Here is a 14496-nt window from a genome sequence, read left to right on the forward strand (position 1 = left end):
ACCCCATCTGTGGAATTCAGAGGAGTAGCTTTGTGATGGTGAGGGCAAGTGCTCTTTTGATATCATCATACGGAGCATGAAGGTTACCATTGTAATTTTAAATAAAGAAAAAAAATTGGAAATCCCAGTTATTTGCTTAAAGCATGAAGCCGCAAGATTCCACTATTTAAAACAAAATAATCTTTTATTGTACGAGAGTCAAACAAAGCAAACACTAAATACAGTCTTGGGTAACCACTGTACAGTAAAACCAGAATCACTATAAGCTAAACCTGAAATAACAGGCAAATTGCGCTTGATTATAAACTATAAATTGCACATGAAATGACAGATACAACTAAGGCAGATCTTACAAAATGGCTGGGCAGTCCACTCAGCATATAGGTCCTCAATCTCAAGCCCTTCAAAATTCTGTCTTCCTCATGAAGAGTTTCAGCTCCTCTTCTTCCAGGATGTAGCCTGATGCCCAGTTGAGAACAGCGCACAACCAACCCAAGTCCCATGGCATGACCTTTGCCAAAGAAAATGGAACATATCTGAAGGACCTCTTCAAATCTGCTTTTGACAATCTGGATGGCGTAGATACACTGATGTTATATCCTGGTAACAGATACAACCGCTGCAACTGTATACTTGCCTATTCTCAGCTTCTGGATTTAGCCTCCATCTTCTTCAGCCTTTCCAGTTTCTCTTTTCAGTTACGGTCCATTGAAAAACATACAAGTTTTGAAATTTCAGATTCAGTAGTTTGTATTTCTTCACATAGATTGGTCCAATATCTATTGGCAGAGTACCTTACTGCCTTCTGCACAACTGTCATGTGGTTAGCATGAGATTATCATGTGCCTTAGGATTAGGAGACAGGTTGAATGCCAAGTGAGCTGTGCTCATCACTGCAACGGCAGGAGTTACTTCTGCAAGATGGGTCTCGAACAAATCTTGTTTCTGTTTCTTCCTTTGCCAAAGTGGTTACTGCAACTTCGTAGATGGCTTACCTCAGTCTCCCATGCTTCACCAGCACTATCTGTTGAGATCTCAAGTGGAAGGTACTACCGGAGAGCTCCTGACGCAATGTTTGTCGCCATCCCTTGTGCATGGTATAGTGATGCGCAGCATGCCAATGTGTTTGGACCTGTGTATTTTCCGTGCTTGCACCATCACCCTGCTACTGACAAGTGAGTGAATATTATCACAATCAAAATTCTGAATGGTGAAGAAAAGATGAATCATGGCTAAATGGTGGTTATCACATCAGGTTGGTGATGGTAACGCAAAGTGCACACTGTGCACAAAGTTCTAGTAGCCACAGTCCATTTTCATTCATCTTCCCAACACTATGATGATTAAAATATATTTGCCATAAACCCCTGTCTGATCTAACTCTCGTGTCAAAGTCCCCGGGAGGGGGGGGGGGGGGGGGGGGGGGAAATAACACTTCTCCATGTGGCAGATGCCCCAGAACATAATTTAGCGAGTCATAGAGATTATCTTTGTTTTCAGCATTGGCATACAAGGTTGATGCATATGCACAGATGATGATGGTTACAAAATCTCCATCTGATGGTAGACAAAAAGATATGAGGCATTCAGGAGTATTGACAGGCATCTAATTATCTGCGTCAATCTGCTGCTGACAGCAGAGCCCACTCCATGTTCAGATTGGTGACCTGTATTTTTGCCAAGCTCGTGAGAGGTATAATTGGTTTCAAGTATTGATCCAGTATTGGCCAATCTTGTCTCTTGGAGAAGAGCAATGTAAATGTTGAACTTGTGTAGCTCATGGACAATCAATGCTATATTATGGCAGAGACTCATAGAGACTGCAAATCACATCTTTAGGGGGCAGAGTTCGTTCGAGATCCCCTGCAGTCAGTCAAGGGCTGTAGGGCGCCGAGTTGCTGTGTGTTACTGCAAGGAGGCACTTCAGAAGGTCTTAGTGGTGCAGAAGCTATGTACTGGCATGAGGGATGTACACACTCTGCTCCCTCTTCACAGTAAAATGGCAGCGGAGCATGCAGCTGTACTTGATACATAACACCCTGTGGCAAACCTGAGAGCCATGCTCCATATGAATGTGATGGAGCAGACCATTCTGCTGCCTAAACATTTCTGCTGCCTGCACTGCTCTGAGGAAACCCTTCAGCACTGGACAGTACACATAATCTGCTGCAAGCTGCACAATCTCAACCTCATCAGGGCACAGCTCCTGCCAACCAGCTAAGGTGAAGGATGGGGAGGAGGCAACCAACATAGCCTCTTCCTGCAACAAGACAAAATATGGCAGATGCTGGAAACCTAACGTGAAAACAAATTGCTGGAAATACTTAGCAAATCAGGCAGAATCTGTGGAGAGGAAATGTTCCTTGTCTGTGATCCTTCATCAGAACTGAGGAAAATTAGAAATGTCATAGGTATGGGGCACATGAAAAGGGGGAGAGGGAGGAGAAGGAAAAAAGGCAAGGTCTGTGATAGTTGGAAGGCAAGACAGATGAAATGGCAAAATGTTACATGGTACAAAAGCCAAAGGGAAATCTTCCAAGTGGAACAGTTATTTACTTGTACTTCTTTCAACTTAGTTAGTACATTGCATTCGCTGCTCACAATGTGGTCTCTTCTACTAGGGGAAAACCGAGTTGATTGGCTGTCAGGCAGAAGGCAGAGAGTTGGGATAAAAGGTTCTTTTTCGGAATGGCAACCGGTGACGAGTGGTGACCCACAGGGTTCAGTGTTGGGGCCACAGCTGTTCTCTTTATATATTAACGATCTAGATGACGGGACTGAGGGCATTCTGGCTAAGTTTGCCGATGATACAAAGATAGGTGGAGGGGCAGGTAGTATGGAGGAGGTGGGGAGGCTGAAGAAAGATTTAGACAGTTTAGGAGAGTGGTCCAAGAAATGGCTGATGAAATTCAACGTGGGCAAGTGCAAGATCTTGCACTTTGGAAAAAAGAATAGAGGCATGGACTATTTTCTAAACGGTGACAAAATTCATAATGTTGAAGTGCAAAGGGACTTGGGAGTCCTAGTCCAGGATTCTCTAAAGGTAAACTTGCAGGTTGAGTCCGTAATTAAGAAAGCAAATGCAATGTTGTCATTCATCTCAAGAGGCTTGGAATATAAAAGCAGGGAGTACTTCTGAAGCTTTATAAAGCATTAGTTAGGCCCCATTTAGAATACTGTGAGCAATTTGGGGCCCCACACCTCAGGAAAGACATACTGGCACTGGAGCGGGTCCAGCGGAGATTCACACGGATGATCCCAGGAATGGTAGGCCTAATGGTAGGCAGCACGGTAGCATTGTGGATAGCATAATTGCTTCACAGCTCCAGGGTCCCAGGTTCGATTCCCGGCTTGGGTCTCTGTCTGTGCGGAGTCTGCACATCCTCCCCGTGTGTGCGTGGGTTTCCTCCGGGTGCTCCGGTTTCCTCCCACAGTCCAAAGATGTGCAGGTTAGGTGGATTGGCCATGGTAAATTGCCCTTAGTGTCCAAAATTGACCTTAGTGTTGGGTGGGGTTTACTGGGTTATGGGGATAGGGTGGAGGTGTTGACCTTGGGTAGGGTGCTCTTTCCAAGAGCCGGTGCAGACTTGATGGGCCGAATAGCCTCCTTCTGCACTGTAAATTCTATGAAATTCTATGAAACATACGATGAAAGTCTGAGGATCCTGGGATTATATTCATTGGAGTTTAGGAGGTTGAGGGGAGATCTAATAGAAACTTACAAGATAATGAATGGCTTAGATAGGGTGGATGTAGGGAAGTTGTTTCCATTAGCAGGGGAGACTAGGACCCGGGGGCACAGCCTTAGAATAAAAGGGAGTCACTTTAGAACAGAGATGAGGAGAAATTTCTTCAGCCAGAGAGTGGTGGGTCTGTGGAATTCATTGCCACAGAGGGCGGTGGAGGCCGGGACGTTGGGGTCTTTAAGACAGAAGTTGATAAATTCTTGATTTCTCGAGGAATTAAGGGCTATAGAGAGTGAGCGGGTAAATGGAGTTGAAATCAGCCATGATTGAATGGTGGAGTGGACTCGATGGGCCGAATGGCCTTACTTCTGCTCCTATGTCTTATGGTCTTATGGTCTTATGTGTTGGGTGCTCTGGATCCGTGGAACACATACAGGCTACCAACACTTAAAATAGAACAACACTATTTTATTAAGCTAGAAACTGTTGAACATACTTTCACTGTGGGTTAACATGATGTTAGATTAAACTAAAGACCTATGCCTATCCTAACCAGTCTATGCACTCAGCACATGGTGAAGATCTGTGCTGTCAGCTGTAAGCTGACCTTCTGAGAGGCTGCATCCTGAATGAGTGGGAAAACTGATGACCTCTGTCTTTATAGTGAGTGTGCTCTAACTGGTGATTGGCTGCGGTGTTGTGTGTGTTGATTGGTCTTGCTGTGCGTCCATCAGTGTGTGTGCCTGCACCATGATATACTGGTATATATTATGACACGAGTGTAGACTGGGTGACTGCTTTGTGAACACCTCTGACCAGTCTGCAAGCATGATCCTAATCTGCCTGTCGATTGTCTTCTCAATTATTCATCTACTCTCATTCTGACCTTTCTGCCCTTGGCCTGCTGTTCCAATGAACAGTTCAAGGAACAGCATTTCAACTTTCATCTCGGTATATTCAGTGTACCACCGGCAGCTTGTTAATCAGAATGGATTGTGGGATGTGGAAATGTGGGGTATGAGAAGGAGGATTAGGTATGAGAACACTGTCAATTTTGAAGGTTTCAGTCCTGCTGTTTGCCACAGCCTCAGTCAGAGTTCATCCAGAGATTTCTTTTTCCAATTAAGGGACAATTTAGTGTGGCCAATCCACCTACTCTGCACATCTTTGGGTTGTGGGGTGAGACCCAGGCAGACACGGAGAGAATGTGCAAACTCCATACCGACAGTGACTGGGGCCGAGTTCGAACTCGGGTCCTCGGCGCTGTGAGGCCAACCACTGCACCACTGTGCCTCTCTGGGTTACTCTAGTGATGACAGGCACCGTCTTCTATATGGCAGTACGGATATACTGCCTTGTTTGCAGCCCACTTGTTGATGCAGCTGTTTCCAGCCCTGCAAGAAAGGGGGAAGTGGATCAGTGAATGTGCTGCAGATTGTTTGGGTGACATGGCTTTCACAGTTGCTCTAAACCAATAGTGTCCCAGAAACTATGTACATTGCGCACATGAATTCACTGACAAAAGGAAAATGTGGCTTGGCCACTGCCAACTTCTAACATCTGGATTATTGGTGTGTGCTTCCAGTGGAAAATGAGCAGGATTTGAGGATCTGGCCCTTCATATTTCTTGTTGAATTGAGTGAAAGGGAGATGGTAAAGTGAGTTTGAATACTCTCTCTTGAATACATTTGCTCCTGGTCCTCATCAAAATTCTCATCTTTGTGTTTAAATTTTACCGTCGCATTACCATCCCCATGTCTAACTCCCGCCAGCGTTACAACCATGTCCCCATACCTCTGCATTTTTAAACTCAAGCCACTTCTGTATGATACCTCACCTTGCGATATAATTGGTGGCGTGCCGTCAAACTATATTCGAAAGATTTTCCTCAAACTCCTCTTTCACTTCACCCTTCTCATCCTTTAAAGCCCTCCTTAAAATGGACAACTGGATATGGACACTAAATTCTGTCCTTGCTGGTGACTTTCAAACTCCAAGAAATAATTGTAAAAGCTACCTCTTTGACCAAGATCAACTGTTAAAATCTGCTTTTGTTCAGCATACATTCTTTTTCTTAATGCCTCCGTGAGGCACCTATTTTCTACATTAAAATCATTCTTTAAATGCAAATTTGTTGATACAACCATTATTCATATTATTTTTTTAAACTATGGAGAATGCAACAGACTATGATCATCTTGGAATTCTTTTGCTAGGCTATAGAGAAATATTGTGCCTGAATGCAAACAGTTGCTTTAGTGTCTCAGTGGAATGCTGCACAGTCATTTTGACTGAGGAAAAATGTTTCACTCTATTTACATTTCACAGCTGTGTGGAGTTTTCTCACTCTAGTATTTAGCCATGGCCGCAGATGATAGCCCTGTTCTCCTGGCAACTATCACAGTCAATGTGAACCTTCAAATATTGTAAGCATTGCATATTCAAAGCATCATGGAGCCTTCTTGGATAACAGGTATTTGATCCTTCCGTGGCAAGGCAACAGCTGAGCATTAATTGAAAAGCCTAATAGTGCACAATGCCAACTGTGTTGACGTGAGGACTTTGATGCTTACATAGATACCAGCTATTGGAACCCAGATTCTTGGCAACCCTGACATCCAGTAAAGGGGTGTCACCCTGTCCATAGAGAATATGACGGCAGTGTTGCCTCTTGCAAATAGAAACCCTGAATTTCCTGACAATTGAGAACAAACATCATGCAATTAGAGCAGGGGGGAAAACAGCTTTGGAACTCGACCTGTTGAAGTTCCATTCACTATAACTTCCACCAGCAATGAAAGCATTGTAGGAAATTATGGAATAATAACAAGGTGATGCCACCAATTCAAAACCTGGAGCGCGATTGAATTGGGAAATGTCTAAGTGTCATATCGGGCAAGATGGCTGAGTCGGCAAGATTTAACGGCACTTAGTGCCCGAAATGATCCTCCACGTGCTTCACAGGGGAACGGGCTGTCGCGCCAGCTGATTCGCAGGAACGTGCCTGGCAGCTCTCCACTAACAAGGGGGAGCTGCTCATAAAGATCCCTCCAAACGAACTCCCAAGCAGCATATGACCATGGCTCCAAGGAGACCATCATTGACACATCACAGCTGTAATCCCCACCCTCCACCAGTGCTGAGACGCACAACTTGGGAGGTGACATTAGTGGACAGGCTCCTGAGGCACAATCTGGCTAGCACCACATAGTTGCTGATGCACATGATGTGGAGGCAGGAACATTCAAGGGAGTCAGCAGTCAGAGGTCTGCTGGATCCCAGGACTCAGCTGAGTCCCAGTCAGTGGCCGAGCCTCTGGACAAGGTTATCCCAGAGCTGATGCAGATGCTAGGGCACAGCTGTGAGGGTATGTCAGCGATGCTCCGGCAAGTGCATAGCCGATTGGAGGAGTCCCAAAGGCTACGGTACAGGAGATGCTGCCGGCAATGCATGGCATGGAGGTCAACACTGCTAGGGTGGCAACTACAGTAGAAAGCCTGCAGCATGAGGTCAGCGACCTGAATGGTGGTGCCCAAGGTGTGGTTAAGTCAGTGTCGGCCATGGCTGAGGCCTTGACATCATGTCCCAGTTGCTAAGGGTCGTGTCCCAGTGGCACTGCAGAGCATTGCCCAGATGCAGGTGGACATTGCTGGGGCACTACAGAACATGGCCCAGTCACTGAGGAGCATCGCCGAGGGCATCAACACCATGGTGCAGACAACAGAGAGGTGCCAGGACTGGCTGAGCCGGATCACGCAGAGGCTGATTCCAGCTGCCACTCAGTCCCATGTAGACCCCCAGGGCCCTACGGGCAACATCCGGAAGGGAGCGCTGGAGGCCGACCCGGTGCCTGCCACCAGGGAGATGACAGTGGTCTCCACCTCAGCCGAATCCCCCCCTCCTGACCCCGACGTGTCTCATGGTCAGCGGACAGAACAGGGTGGCACGGCGATGCCAGTGACACCGATAAGTCAGCTGGGGCCCTCTGGCTCCAGGACCCCCAGAGGATGCCTGCCACAGGCATCAGAGACCACAAGGTTCAGGAAGCAGCAGGCTGCCTCCACTCTGATGTGCATCGTGGGGATACACCTAAATGCATAGGAAGATAATGATTGAGGATCACTGAACGGGCACTGGGGGGCACTTGGGGGGGTGATGGTGTTGCTCTCTTTAGTTGTTTCTAAATATGGCGGTCAATATGGTCGCCTTCCTTAATTCTAATTACGTTTGCTTTAGAGTCGCCAGGTATCTTTCGATACCGCCACAAGGTTCAAACCCGAATACTGATCAAAGACTCGATACACCAGTTAGTTCGTTCAAAGTCAATACTATTTATTTACATACACAGCAATATCTACTCATGCACGAAATACTACAGACTAAACTCTCACTACTGCTAAAGCCTATACTTAGTTTCGGGCGCCCACTCTGTCAGGGGAACAATGGCCGTTGTTCGGTTCTGAGGCTGCTGGGGTTGAAGTGATAGAGGGGAACAGCTAAGGTCGTCCATCTGGTAGCGAGCATTGACCTTGGACTTATTTGTTTCTGGTGTGGCCGGTGGAAGGGTCTCTCCGCTTTGAGAGCCGATTCCAAGAGAGCGATTCTCTCTTGGTGCCTTCTTCTCATACCCGAAGGGGGCTTCGCGTGCTTTTGGGTCGGCCTTGAACTTCAATTGGGCCATTTCTTGATCATTCGCATTGATCCTGACCAATAAAGAGGTGGGTGCCCTGATGGCTTGGCGTGTCTTAGGTGGCCTTTGGCCTGCTTTGTTTTCTGCTTTCGGTTTGGGGAACTGGCGCCGCGAGGTCTGGGGCCAGATCGGTTACTTAAGTATCTTCCTTTGTTCCCGGAGATGGACCATCCATTTGCTAATGGGCCTACAGTTTCAGTCTCGTCTGGGAGCTGTTTCTCCAATATGCAGACAGGCTCTGTGCCTGCTTGCTTTCTTAACATTGTCCTTTTTCCCCTGCAATCTTTGCAAATGTCCATTTTGTATTCTGGAAGTGGCCATCCCAGATGGCTACAATGGGCACCATCTTTAGCTAGTGTAGGATCTCTTAGTTATCTTCAAAATAAGAGTCAACAGTCCGGTTGATTCGAGGTGTCCAAAAATACGATTTTATTGCTAAATATTCACTTTAATACACTGGCATAAGAACTGAATGAAAGCTTACATCAAATAATGCATAAACTGGTCATAACATAGCGAAAAGCGTTAAACATAAAAACATAAGAAACGTATAAGAAATAGGTGATTCAGCCTGGAAAATCGTTCTTGGAGGCAGACCATTCGGATCGTGGGTCTACCGGAGGGGATCTAAGGATCAGATGCTGGTGCATATGTGGAGAAGCTGCTTGGGAAGGTGCGTTTGGACGGCTGTTGGAGGTGGATCGGGCCCACAGGGCACTGATACGCAAGCCTAGGGGGATGAGCCGCCGAGGGCGATTGTGGTACGATTACATCGGTTCCTGGACAAGGAATCCATTATGAGTTTGGCCAGGCAGACGAGGCGATGTACGTGGGAAGATGTCGAGATTTGGGTGTACGAAGACCTGGGAGCAGAGCTTGCAATGAGGAGGGCGAGCTTTAATAACGTCAAGTCAGCCCTGTACAAGAAGGGCATGAAGTTCAGACTACTGTACCCGGCCCACCTATGGGTGACCTATGGAAATGAAATGAAAATGAAAATTGCTTATTGTCACAAGTAGGCTTCAATGAAGTTACTGTGAAAAGCCCCTAGTCGCCACATTCCGGCGCCTGTTCGGGGAGGCTGGTACGGGGGTGGGAGTTATACTTTGGCTTGTCGGAGGAGGCAGCGGACTTTATGAAGGAGAATAGACTGACAGGAGAAGGAGGACCTTGAACTTTGAGGAGAACTGAACTATGTTTTGTAAAACTTTGCGTTTGCATTGTTCAGACTTATTTCGGGGGTTTTGCTTGTTTCTTTCCGTTTTTTCGGTTCTGTTTGGGGTTAGGCTGGTATATAGTAATTTGTTAAGGGAGGAAGGGTGGGCCACTGTGCTCGGACCTTGGGAGGGATTGTTTGTTTGTTTTTGCTTCTTGCCTTTGTTTTGACTGTTTGCACTAAAAGCGGGGGAGAGGGGAACCAGTGAGGGGTAAGATGCTAGGCCCGTGTGTTCTCGCACTCCTTGAGGCAACTGAAGGCAGACATGGCCATGTTGCAGGAGACACATTTGAAGGTGGGGACCAGATTGGGTTAAGGAAGGGATGGGTTGGGCAGGTGTTCCATTTGGGGATTAGACTTTAAAATGAGGGGGGTGGTAACCCTGGTCAATAAACAGGTGACATTCGAGTTGGGGAGTATAGATGCGGACCCGGGGGGTAGATATATTATGGTTAAGTGGGAAACTGGAGGGAATGGCCGTGGTATTGGTAAATATATATGCCCCAAACTGGGATGATGTTGGGTTTGTTAGACAGGTGCTGGGGTAGATCCCGGACCTGGATTCACATCGACTGATTATGGAGGGAGATTTTAACACGTCCTGGATCCGAGGCTGGAAGATTTCTTTGTGATGGACAAAACGCTGTTGGCTGAGGTGGTAAATGCTGAATATTCAGCAATTGTGGTGTCAGACCACGCCTCACACTGCTGCAAGTCAACAAAGGAAAGGCCCAGCAGCAGCAATGGAGGTTGGATGTGGGGCTGTTAGCGGAGGAGGAGGTGTGCGAGCGGGTGAGGGAGGCCATTCAGGGATATATAAAGATCAATGACACAGGTGAGGTCTCGGCTGGGGTGGTGTGGGAGGCACTGAAGGTGGTTATTAGGGGGAACTCATCTCAATTCGGGCCCATAAGGAGAAGACTGAGCGAGCGGAGTTGGACAGGCTGGTAGGCAAAATTTTACAGGTGGATAGGAGGTATGCGGAGTCTCTGGATGACGGGCTTTTGAAGGAGCGTCAGAGACTGCAGCTGGAATTTGGGCTCCTGTCCACAGGTAAGGCAGAGGGACAGCTGAGGAGGGTGAAAGGGGCGGTGTATGAATATGGGGGAAAAAGCCATATTCCCCCATATGTTGGTGCATCAGCTGAGGAAGCAGGAGGCGGTGAGAGAGATTGGGAAAGTAAAAGATACAGGAGGGAAGGTAGTTTTGGATCCGGCGGGGGTGAATGATGTGTTTCGAGAATTTTACAGTAGATTGTGTAAATCGGAACCTCCAGCTGGGGAGGAGAGTATGAAGCGATTCCTGGCGCGGCTGGAGTTCCCGAGGATAGATGAGGAGTTGATGGGGGGATTGGGAGCCCCAGTTGGGCTGCGGGAGGTTATACACGGGCTGGAGGTGATGCAATCGGGTAAGGCCTCGGGACCTGATGGATACCCGGTTGAGTTTTATAAAAAGTTTATCGGGCTGCTGGGGCCGCTCCTGGTAAAGGCTTTTAATGAGTCCAAGGAGCTGGGAGTGCGCTCCCCACAATGTTATTGCAGGCATCGATCTCCCTTATTTTGAAGTGGGATAAGGATCCGGAGAGTAGAGGGTCGTTTCGACCGATTACCCTGTTGAATGTGGATGCGAAATTGCTGGCAAAGATCTTGGCCACGCGCATAGAGGATTGTGTTCCGGGGTGATAGGGGAGGAGCAGACGGGATTTGTGACGGGACGGCACCTGACATCCAATATTAGACGGCTTCTAAATGTGATAATGATGCCAGCAGAGGGGCACGAGGTCGAGGTGGTGGTGGCCATGGACGCAGAGAAGGCCTTTGATCGGGTGGAGTGGAAGTACCTGTGGGATGCTCTGGGAAGTTTTGGGTTTGGGCAGGGATTTGTGGATGGGTCCGGTTGTTATATCAGGCATCGGTGGTGAATATAAGGACCAACCGGGTTCGCTCAGAGTATTTTAGTCTGTGCAGGGGGACAAGGCAAGGGTGGCCACTCTCCCCACTACTGTTTTCCCTGGCTATAAAGCCTTTGGCAATGGCGCTAATCATTTGGCGGAGGATAGTGAGAGTGGGGTTGGAGCATAGGGTCTCGCTCTATGCGGATGATTTGCTCCTTTATATAACAGACGCTGCTGGAGGGAATTGCAGGGGTTATGGGAATACTGGAAGAATTTGGCCGGTTCTCAGGTTACAAATTAAACATGAGCAAGAGCGAGGCCTTTGCGATCCAGGCAAGGGGGCAGGAGAGGAGACTGAGGGAGATGCCATTCAAAATGGCGGGAAGGAGTTTTAGGTACCTGGGGACTCAGGTGGCAAGGGACTGGGGCCAGCTTCATAAACTAAATTTGGGCAGGGTGATAGAGCAGATGAAAGGGGGCTTCCGCAGTTGGGATGTGCTTCCGCTGTCATTGGCAGGGAGGGTACAGACTGTGAAGATCACAGTCCTCCCGAGATTGCTGTTTGTGTTTCAGTGTCTCCCAATCTTTATCCCTACGGCATTTTTTAGGAAGGTGAACGCGGCGATTTCGGGTTTTATATGGGCTGGGAAACCCCCGAGGATGAGCGGGTCGCGGGGAGGGGGGCTTGGCCCTTCCGAACTTTATTAACTATTACTGGGCGGCCAATATATTGATGATTAGGACATGGGTAGTGGGGGAAGGGGGTGTGGGTGTGAGTGGAGGCGGCATCATGCAAGGGCACGAGTCTGGAGGCTCTGTTAATGGCACCTCTGCCGTTCTCGTCGGCTCAGTTCTCCACACGCCCAGTGGCAGTGGCAGCCCTGAGAGTGTGGGGGCAATGGAGGCAGCATATGAGACTGGAGGAGGCGTCGGCGTGGTCACCGATCTGTGACAATCACCGGTTTGCTCCGGGGGGGCTGGCCGGGGTTTTCAGGAGGTGGCAGCGGGCAGGGATTGAGAGATTTGGGGATCTCTTCATTGAGGAGGGTTTCCCGAGTTTGGAGGAGCTATAGGAGAAGTTTGAGTTTCCAGGTGGGAACGGATTTCAGTACCTGTAGGTACGGGACTTTGTCCGGGGGCAGGTTCCAAACTTCCCTCGCCTCCCTCTAAGGGGGCTACAGGATAAGGTGGGGGGGGTCTCGGAAATATAAAAGGAATTGATGGAGTGGGAAGGGGTCCCAATAGGGGAGGTGAAGAGGAAGTGGGAAGACGAGTTGGGAGGGGAATTGGAAGTCAGGCTATGGGAGAAGGCCCTGAGGAGAGTCAACGCATCCTCGTCATATGCCAAACTTAGCCTGATCCAATTCAAGGGCCAACCTGTCATCCTGGGTTGGTTTTCAAAGATGCTGGGGATCCCCAAGTGTTCCAGGATATAGTTGTCATGCACGCTCCCTGGGAGGCATGCACACACGTGAGTGATCCAGAGGCAGTGGTCGCACCCAATCTGAACATTCAGGGAGTGGAACACTTCCTGTTAATACAGGGCACTCTCTGATTCCCTGATGCATGCAGGGCAACAGGCATGCCATCAATTGCCCCCTGGACCTGGGGCATCCCGCTGATGGTGGAGAATCCTGCTGCCTGGGCACTTTGATGGGCTTGGTCCAGCTCAAAGTTAATATATTCAGCTGCACAGGTGTAATTGGCATCCGTAACTTCATAGAAGCACTTGTGTGGGCTGCAGCTTTGAAAATGCCGCACAAGTCGCCGCTTGAGCCCTGGAAAGAACCCGTTGTATAAAGGTTCAAGGCTCCGATTACCTTCACTGCCACTGGGAGTGGGTATGTTCCTCCTCCATGGGGTTCCAAGCGCACAGGTACATGGCACACAGGTGCTGCATCATTTCCTTGGTGACACGTAGCCTCCTATGACACCAGCTGTCCGTCATCTCCTTGAATGACCAATTACGTCTGTACACCATGGGCCATCGCTGGCGCCCCCTCTGGGTCCCTCCTCGGCCGGGTTTGCAGGTGTGTCATAGTCCCATGGACATTGGGTGCCACCTCCAGCCTGCGCCAATGCTGCTACTTCCTTCTCTGGCGTCTGGCCTCCTGGGCTGCCACCAGCACCACAAGGGCTCCCGCGGTATCTTGGTCTTTGTAAAGAATTCACCCTGGGACCCTCATATTCCCCCAAGCCTCCTCCATCCTTATGTGTCCCATCTTCTCTGAGTGCCATCCACCGAGCCAGTTGTGCTGGAGAACCTCGCTCTGCACACTCACCCCCAGCCACAGTAGGAGCCCCTGGACCCCAGCCGGGAATATTAGGTAGACCGTGCTCAGGTATCCTCCCCTGATCCATGCACTCATTCTCTGGTTGTGAGTATATCCCCAGCGCTGAAGCCCAGCTCTTGGGAGTGTTTGATTGCTGGCTGCCACCTCTGTGGTGTTGACTCCCCAGGGTTCAGGCAAAGTGACCAGGCCTCACACATTGATTAGAATGCTAGGCAATAACACTCATCTGAGATATGGCTTGTGTAGCCACGAAAATGCACTTGAGAATATTTTTTGTTTATTAAACGATTAGCAGTAACAAAGATTTGAAAATCAACTATGTAACATTCCACATATCACACTAACCAATAAACAACAAGGAAACATCACCGTTCCAATTCAAAGCTATATCAGCTCATTCTCACACAAAAAAAACCACACGACACCACCCCTCACAAGTTCCTCAACAGAAGTGGAGGATAAGCCGGAGAATGTGTTGCCATGTCCAGAACTTTGCCGTAGAAATGATCTGTCCATCAATGTGTGACTTGTTCCACATATCAGTGCCATTCTCCGTTCAGTAGCCACAGCTGTGCAGGCCCTCCCACACAGCCCAATCTTACAGGAACCAAATCCTGACACCTGCATATTCCACTGGCGCTCAAGGTGAAGTTGAACATCCTTGACTTTCAGCATGTTTAACCCATGGTGATGTACCAGTTACATGCAGCATTCAC

Source organism: Scyliorhinus torazame, chromosome 7, assembly GCF_047496885.1.
Source record: "Scyliorhinus torazame isolate Kashiwa2021f chromosome 7, sScyTor2.1, whole genome shotgun sequence".
Lineage (NCBI taxonomy): Eukaryota > Metazoa > Chordata > Chondrichthyes > Carcharhiniformes > Scyliorhinidae > Scyliorhinus > Scyliorhinus torazame.